The sequence below is a fragment of the Penaeus japonicus genome, unplaced genomic scaffold (assembly GCF_977035675.1).
Source record: "Penaeus japonicus unplaced genomic scaffold, GWHDUDI00000001_assembly GWHDUDI00000012, whole genome shotgun sequence".
Taxonomy (NCBI): Eukaryota; Metazoa; Arthropoda; class Malacostraca; order Decapoda; family Penaeidae; genus Penaeus; species Penaeus japonicus.
The window spans coordinates 26,586,880-26,595,690 of NW_028234414.1; positions in this window are offsets into that span (position 1 = coordinate 26,586,880).

The following is an 8,811-nucleotide window of genomic DNA, read 5'->3' on the forward strand; positions in this document are numbered from 1 at the left end:
ATCCTTATCTTTTCTTAAAATATTATTCTTCTATATTATCCTTTACTTCATTCAGATTTAATCATATCACGGTATCCTTATCTAGAAACGTATCTTTTACAACAGATATTCTTATCTATATTCAAACATTTCTATCTGAAATTCCTTATTTTTTATTTTTTATTTGTATGAGCCTGTTAAAACTATATCTTATCTATATAAACTTATCTTATCTTTATTTATTGTTCACTTATTCTAAACTTATCTTTTCATAGTCTTTATTTTTTATTTGTTCTTCTATATTTCCCTCTTATCTGTAAGAAACCTTATCTTAATTTGTATTTTTTATATATGAAGTTTACCGTGACTTATCTATATATTTATATACACAAACCTTATCTAGGAGAATTTACCTTTAACTATACTTTTTTTGTCCTTTGTCTTTATGATTTTATATCTTTTTTATTAGAAGAAAAAAACCCTTTAGACTTCTAGCATATATAGTTTATTTGTTTAATATTTTTCTTTTTATCTTATGATTTCATTCAGAGTATTGTATTTTCCTATATTTCTAGATCCTCTATTATATATTCTACTATTATTATTTTCTTTTATCTTATGATTTCACTCAGTATATTGTATCCTCAAAAAATCATGTACTTCCTTTTCAAATATGTTAGAACTTCTATTATATATTCTACTATTATTATTTTTCTTTTATCTTATGATTTCACTCAGTATATTGTATCCTCAAATATTCATGTACTTTCTTTTCAAATATGTTAGATCTTCTGTTATATTCTACTGTCATATATTTCACTGTGATCTTATATTCTTTATTCTTATAGTATAGACAACTGATTTTAACACACTCTCTAAACAGCTTACACGCTTCCTCTCATTCTCTTATTCTATATGTACCCTTAGAAAAAAGAAAAGGGGGGTGTGTGGGGTGTTGGTTACTCTATGTATCTCTATGTACCCAAAAAAAACAAAAAAAGGGGGGGGGGGGTTGTCTAGCTCTAACCACTGTGTACTACTCTACCAACTACGTGCAAGGACTCTCTTCAGATGTGTCTTTTAACCACTTATCTGTTTCTGTAGTCCTGTGTGGAGGTTCCCTGTAGCTCTTGTGGTTCTTCCTTGAGAAGACTTCTCCTTCTGGCGGGGTACTTTGAGCCTTTTCTGTGGCTTAAAACGTTCGCACTGAACAGAGATACACTGACTTACTACACCACATAACACTTAAAAAACATCACAATTGTTCAACACAGGAAAAAACAAACACACATATCACTTATAACACTACAGTAGCCCCACAACACGAGCGCTTTCGGCCTCCATGGCCTCATCAGGTGCTGGGCTGGGTGCTTACTGACTCTTTATTTTTCAGGTGTACAATATATACCTATCTCAAGAGTCATGTAAAAGGGATAGGGAATGTCTTTCCTGTATGGACCCATGTATCCTGGGTCCCCATTATTGGTACTTTGGGGGTGTGGTACCCGGGGTACTGGGAGGTAGTGCATACTACCCTGACCACACTCCCCTTATTGGGAATTGGGGCACAGGTACTATGGGGGAAGGTAACACTTTTTCCTGACTAAAAAAATTGTTTTATACACTTTTTCTTTATAAATGGCTAAAGGACAAGGGGAACCTTCGTTTCAAGGGAGGGAAAAGGAGGAGTCAGCAGGAGCCCTTCTCTTGGGGGCTACTCTTGGTCAGGGAAGATGGGTTAGACTGATGCTGATTGTCCCTGTCACAACTGCTGTTCCTGAAGGAGGTGGGGTATAAGCATGAAGAGAAGGGAAATTCCGGGTAGAAACAGGCTAGAAGACCGGGTATCCACTCATCCTTGTCCATGGGATTTTTCTTTTCACTCCTTTAGCTTAATCCTTGCTAGCTCTTGGGGCCTTTTCCTAGAAAAGGGGAAGAGGGCAGGATTTGAGAATAAATCTTTACATCTAATATTTTTAACAGATATATATCCAGGACTTGCCCCTTCTGTACAGAAGCAGTATTCTACTTATCTTTTTCCTGGTGATTATTCTCATCGGCGGAGAGAAAGGGGGAGGGGGTTTTTATGTCAGCTAGGCTTATTTTATTCTCCACTGTTGGCTCTTGGTCCCTTCTTTCCTGGAAAGAGGGAGAAGAGATCAGGGAGCATTTATGTCCTTATTCGTGTGTTACTATCCATATCTCGAAAACGAGATCGCACCATTGTACCTGTATAAATATTCATATACATATCTATGTTTATTTATCCATCTATATGTATAGTTTATAAATAGAAATCTTCTATCTCTCTTCTGAAAATTATTATAACTCAGTCTTCCTTTTCTTTATTCTATTTGAAAAACTTCTGTCCTTATTCCTCGTTGTTTTTTATATATCTAGGAATGTATAATATAGTTTCTTTCCTCTGTAAAAACTTTTCTAACATATAAATGACTTGATTTTACTTAGCTTTTGTGTATGGATGTGTGGGAGGTGGATTGTGGAACCTGGAGCCTTCCCTTGTTCCTTCCTCCTGTAGCTGCTAATTCTGTTTCCTCAGGCTTTGTGAGATCTCCTATTGCCTGTGGGTATACACATTCAGCAGGATCCATATTCTTGCCAGGAGAGATATAGTTTCTTATAAAGAATAATTTTTTTCTTTTAGCTGAAAAAAATTTTTGAGCTAAAAAAAATGTGTTTTATTTCTCTTTACGAAATTGTATATTATCCTTTTCTTTGTTCTCTTTCTATTATCACTTCATATGTTCTTTCTTTTTCCATCTTCTGCTTTCTTTTATAAATTATTCTATATCATTCTTTTGTTTCTAACATCTCTTGTTAATAATTATATCATCCTTCTTTTATTGACTGTTAAGAATTATATCGTTTTTCTTTTATTGTGAAACTTCTATCATCTATTGTAAATCGACAGAAAAAAATATATAATAAATTAATTAAATCTTGAGCCTTTCTTAATTTTAGTTGTTTTTATATCTAAAAGTATCATATAGTTTCTTTCCTCTAAAAACCTCTTCAAAAAATTACATTTTTTACATATACATGACTTGCTATTACTTAGCTTTTATGTATGTGTATGTTGGATGTGGAGTGTGGAACCTGGAGCCTCCCCTAGTTCCTTACTCCTGTAGCCGCTAGTTCTGTTTCCTCAGGCTTCTGAGATCTCCTATTGCCTGTGGATATACAGATATAGCAGAATCCTCATCCTTTTAAGGAAGACAAGTTTTTTTTGTAAAAAAATAATTAATAAAAATATATAGAATTCTTCTATTAGCTACCAACTTCATACCTTATCTTTCCGAAACATTATATTATTCTTTTCCTCCTATTATAATAATTATATGTCCTCTTTTCTTTTTTCCTTTCTCTTATGAAATATTATATCTCATTCTTCTGTTGCTTGAAACTTCTATCATCTCTTGTTAAGAAATATATTATCCTTCTTTTGTTATGAATTTCCTATCATCGACTGTTAAGGGTTATAACATCCTTCTTTTATCATGAAACTTCTAGCATCTACTCTTAAACTTAGCTTTTTTTATGAAATACTATATATTCTTCTTCTGTTGTTGGATCTTCTATCATTTTCTGTTAAGAATTATAACCTCCTTACTTTATTCGGGATCTTCTACTGTTTATTTGTTTAAGAAATATATCATCCTTCTCTTATATTGAACCTTCTATGTTCTCTTGATTTCATGATGTTATATATCTTTCTTTTTGAGCTGATTGTTCTATTTCAACTAGTAACTTTTTCATTTTCTTTATAAAAATAGTTACAAATTTAAAGGAACCTTGTTTTCACTTAGCTTTTTTTAGGTATGTGTGTGGAACCTGGGAGTTCCCCTGTTCCTCTCCTTTTTAGCTGCTTGTTTCCCTGGCTCAGGCTTCGTGAGGTCTCGCATCACCTGCGGGTATACAAGCTGGCAGACCCCTTTCTCCCTCATTATGCTCTCTCCTTGGTGTAAGTAAGGGTGAGGGGAACTCTGCTCTTATTAGTCTATCTGCTATGGTCCTATCTTTCTTCCAGGCTATCATGGGGGGTGGGCCCTTGAAACTTTCCCTCCATGGGGTGTCCTTGGCATTCTCCTGTACCCATTCCCATATCCTGTTGATCGATAGTCTTAGGGGACCTGCGATATTATGTGAATAAAGCATGGGGAAGATTATTCTGTTTAAGTCATTTTTTACCTGTTTTTCTAGTAGGGACTCTCTATTAATGGTACTCAGTCTTTCCATTGCCATCTTTAGGGTCTTCTCACTGTACCCTCTTGCCTTAAAAAAGCCTATCATGTCTTGTAGTGCCTCATCTACCAGGTGTGGGTCACTCACTATCCTTTTCACTCTGATACCTTGTGAGAAGGGGAGGCTCTTCTTTAGGTTTGGATGGTGGCTGGACTGAAAATGCAAATATTGATGAGTATTTGAGGGTTTATGGTACACTTTTGTTTGTAGGAAGCCTTCATTATCTATATATACTAGAGTATCTAGGAAGGGTAATCTTTCTTTGTCAAACTCTAAAGTAAATTTCAGGTCTGGGTGAAAGCTATTTAAACCTCTGTAGTACTCTTGAAGGTCCTCCTCTGTGCCCTGTAAAACTCCAAAAATATCGTCAATATACCTGAAAAAAATGGCTGGTTGTTTTTTAAGTCTTTTCCTTTGTTTCTCTATACTCACATGGACGAAAATCTCTGCTACTGCTACAGACACTGAGGCTCCTATGGCTGTGCCCTTCATCTGTTTGTAGCATTTTCCGTCGAATTTTAGAAGGGTCCCTGTGAGTATATGGTCGATACCTTCTTTTATTAGGTAGGGGGGAGGGGCATTAATATTGTATAACTCTTTTAGCCTACCTTGTACATACCCCATGTTCTTCTCGTAGAAATTTGCAACTACCCAAGCTGCTTCTTCCTGTGGGATAGAGGGATACAAAGACACTATGTCAAAGGAAAATAAGAAAGTTTCTCCTGTAAATCTGGGTGTTTCCTTTAATCTCCTTAGGAAGTGCGTTGTATCTTGCAGTCTTTCTGGGAGTATTTCTAGAAGAGGGGATAAAAAGGTTGTTAAGAGTCTATCTACAGGCCTTGTGGGTGCACTACAGCCACTGAGTACTGGCCTCCCAGGCCATGTCCCTAGCTCCTCATCTATTTTTTTATGTGTTTTGGGAGTATGTACCAATGAGGAATGCTGGTTTCCTGGGAGAGGAGGGCATCTCTCTGGGCTGCTGAGAAGCTTGACTTCTTTCCTGCTGGGGAATCAAGGCAATACATTCTACTTATTAGTATTTTACTTTCTGCTTGCACCTTCTCCAGCTCCATCTGTGGATTAAACAGTGGTTGATAAGTACTTTCGTCTCTTAAATGTGCTAAGCCCATAGCTCTGTACTGTTCTGTTTTTAGGACTACTAGAGCTCCATCTTTATCTGCCTTTTTAATAATAATATCTGGATTTCTTTTCAAATCTTCAAGAGCTCCTATTTCCTCTCTCGTTAGGTTTGGTCTTACTTTTGTTTTACTATGTCTTTTAATCAAGGTTGCTTCTTCTTCAATCTTTTCCTTTAGTCCAGGCATTTTTCTAGGGGGATCTTTACTGCGTTTTATCTTTGGAAACTGGGAGGGTATCTTATATTTACATTTTTTCACTAAGGGGCCTGGGGAAGGGGTGAGGGAGGCCGTGAATCTAGAATTGATTTCAACTTCTAAATCTCCTAGGGAAGAGGCTAAACTCTCTGAGAGGGGCAGGGGGGCTGGGGGGCCTGGGACAAAAGACCGGCCTTTGCTGAGGACTGATCTTTGTGCCTGGGTGAGTGGTACCTCTGAAACTACCAATGCCAAGCCTTGTAACCATTCCCTCCTCTTTGCCACTGTCCTTCTCCTCTTCCTCCTTGGTCCCATTGGGTGCTTCCTTTTCCTCCTATCCCTGTTTGATCTCTGTACCCTCTCCAATTGTTGTGATGTGGTCTCCCTTGATTTCTCCATGTTTCTGAATCCCACATCCTCCTTTCGTTTATCCCATTCCTGCGGTACCCTGAGTCCCACATCCTCCTGTAATTTATCCCATTCCTGTGATACCCTTGGTTCCCATAATCCTCTCTGTAGATCCTTTTGTTCCCATACCATTCTCTGTAAATCCCTCTGTTCCCATATTCCCTTCGGTTCTGGGCCCTTCCTATACCTCTGTGCCAAGGCTGTTTCCCTTGGTTCCCTAGGGGGGGAGGGTTGGGGCTTACTGGGGCATGGGTACTTTGAGGGGGGATGAGGGGAGGAGGAGGTAGGGGGGGTGGAGGGGGAGGGGGGAGGGGGGATTGCTGGGGGGGTTTCCGTTGCCCGTTTTTTGGAACTGTTCTTTCCTCTTTATTTTTTTGTCCTTTATTTTTCTTCTTCTCCTTTGTCTCTTTCGTTTTCTTACCCCTTTCTCTCTTTGAATGCTCTCTAATATCCCTCCAAGTGTACGAGTTCTCTACTCTAGGGGGGGCTTGCTCTGTCTCTTCTTGTACTGGGGGTGGGGTGGGGGCAGGGGCCGAGGTGGGAGGAGGGGGGGAGGAATGGAGAGTATTGACTTTTTCTAAAAATAGAGTCTCCATCCTGTGGACCACTTCGACTACCCTATCAATTAGAGCATGACAAGCATCGATCCTATCTGCTTGTGCAGGGGTGGGGGCTGTGTTAGGGATGTCGTTTTGGGGGGAGGGGGGGTCTCCTACCGGGGTATTCTCTATCCTGGGGGAGTCGGCTTCATGGGGGAATAGGTCTCTTTGCAATGTATCTAAGGAGGGGGGGAGGATAATGGGGCTAGGATCTTGCCAATGTACGTTTTCCCGGGGTCTCCTTCTATATTCTCTTCCCCTGATTGGCCTATCTCTAGGGGGGTATCATTTTCTGGGGGGGGAGGGAGGGTGAACCTTACCTGGGGCTTGCCCTTATCCAATCTCGGTTCTATACATATGTTGATTAATTCTTCTTCTTCCTCAGTAAGCCTAGATTCTTTTCTTATATATTGCAATAGGGGGGTTGATCCGTCCATTATGTAAAATAAATTTTCTTCTGGGGAGCCTTACGTTTTATGTTTCCTAGACCTTTTTTGAGGGCCTTATCACATATTTCCCTAAACGTCTCTGGGTATCTACTCTTTATTTCACATTTCACCTCGACGATCTCGGTCCGCAATTGCATTGCTTCGGCCCTAAGGTTGGCAGCCACTAGGCCTTGCCATTTCCTTGCAGCCTCTGACCAGATTTTTTCGCCTATTTCCACTAGCCAGCGGGGGGAAGGGCATTAGTAGGACTGGGGATCCCTGTGACTGCTATCTTACCAATCCCTGAGGTTCCCTTTTCCTCACATGCATCACACAAGGCTATATATTCCCAACACTGTGCTTCCTTTCTGAATAGATTAGCTAGAACTTGGCACTCTGTGAACCCTGTTTGTTTGTCTAGAGGTGCCCTAGTCTCTAAACTATCATAACTATCTTCAAAGGGGTCGTCTGGGTGCCCTACTTTTTCATGCTCCTCCGACAGGACCTGTCCTAGGGGTGAGAATTCTATAGCTACATTCCCCTTAGTCCAGGCATCTGGGTGGTTCCAACCTCCTGGGAGGCACTGTGCTAATTCCCTTACTCTACCCTTTTGGCCTTCCCTCGCTTCTGGGGGACTTTCTCCTTCTCCCATTACCCTAATGGGTTCACTTATCCCTGGGAGTGCATTTCTCCATTCCCTACTCTCATCGTTTTGGAGGGTTCCCTCTGAAGTTCCCCTTATTTGTTTCCTAGTTTGTACCATATTTATGTGTTCTTATACTTATTATATCTATTAGAATCTGTAACGACTCTACCACTTGAGCTTGTTCACTGGAACTTCTTCAAATATATTTCATATACCTTTATTCTAGCTTATACCTTAGAATTACTCCCTTTAAAACTTCCTCCTTAACTATTTTATTCCTTATTTAGATGTATTATTCTAATATATCTTATATTGTTTTTTCTAAAACTTCTTATCTTATCTGGAACTTCTTATCTTTACTTGTTATCTTATCTGAAACGTCTTATCTGAAACTATCTTACTTGTTATCTTATCTGAAACCTCTTATCTTTTCTTGTTATCTTATCTAACCTTCTTATCTCTACTTGTTATCTTATCTGAAACTTCTTATCTTTCCTTGTTATCTTATCTGAAACTTCTTATCTTTCCTTGTTACCGTATCTGAAACTTCTTATCTTTATGTGTTATCTTATCTGAAACTTATTATCTTTAATTGTTATCTTATCTGAAAATATTATTCCTCTATACTCTCCCTTTTCTTTATTCCGATCTTATCATATCACCATCTTCTTATCTATATTAGTTTCTTCTAGTCCAGATATTTAAATCTTATCTATATTATCTCTTTATCCTATCTGGAACTTCTTATCTTTATTGTTTATGTGTCTTTTATATTTATGTCTTATCTCGATATCCTTATCTTTTCTTAAAATATTATTCTTCTATATTATCCTGTACTTCATTCAGATTTAATCGTATCGCGGTATCCGTATCTAGAAACGTATCTTTAAAACAGATATTCTTATCTATATTCAAACATTTCTATCTGTAACTCCTTATTTTTTATTTTTTATTTGTATGACCCTGTTAAAACTTTATCTTATCTATATAAACTTATTTTTTTTTTATTTTTTGTTCCCTTATTCTAAACTTATCTATACATAGTCTTTATCTTTTATTTATTCTTCTATATTTCCCTCTTATCTGTAAGAAACCTTATCTTAATTTGTATTTTTTTATATATGAAGTTTACCGTGACTTATCTATATATTTAT